The following is a 398-nucleotide window of genomic DNA, read 5'->3' as shown; positions in this document are numbered from 1 at the left end:
CCGCTCCATTTGTAAGGGCTGAAGGAAATCCAGCTGCCGGGGAAACAAAACGACCCCGCCAGTCTCGCTTTGACGCGACCCAGGAACCCTGGGCACAAACACCGGGCTGGGCTGCACCTCTCGGGGCCGGGGCTTCGCTCCGGCCGCCTGATGTCCCGCTGCACGGAGGCCCGGCCACCACCGTCCCTGGAACAGCGGCCCCGGCGGGGGCTGAGCGGGGCCCAGAGCCGAGCGGGACTCGGGGGCTGAGCGGGGCCCAGGGCTGAGCGGGGCCCGGGGTGGCAGCGCCTCCGGAGGGAGCGCGGCCCGCGGGGCTGAGGGGAGGGCCGAGGCCGTGGTGCCGGGGCCGACCGGGCCCCGCCCGCCCTCACTCACCGCCGGCGGGACGCGGCCGCCGC

This window comes from Corvus kubaryi, unplaced genomic scaffold (genome assembly GCF_017639235.1).
Source record: "Corvus kubaryi isolate FWS band 111438036 unplaced genomic scaffold, C.kubaryi_AGA036_p1.0 37387, whole genome shotgun sequence".
Taxonomy (NCBI): Eukaryota; Metazoa; Chordata; class Aves; order Passeriformes; family Corvidae; genus Corvus; species Corvus kubaryi.
This window is presented reverse-complemented; position numbering follows the sequence as displayed.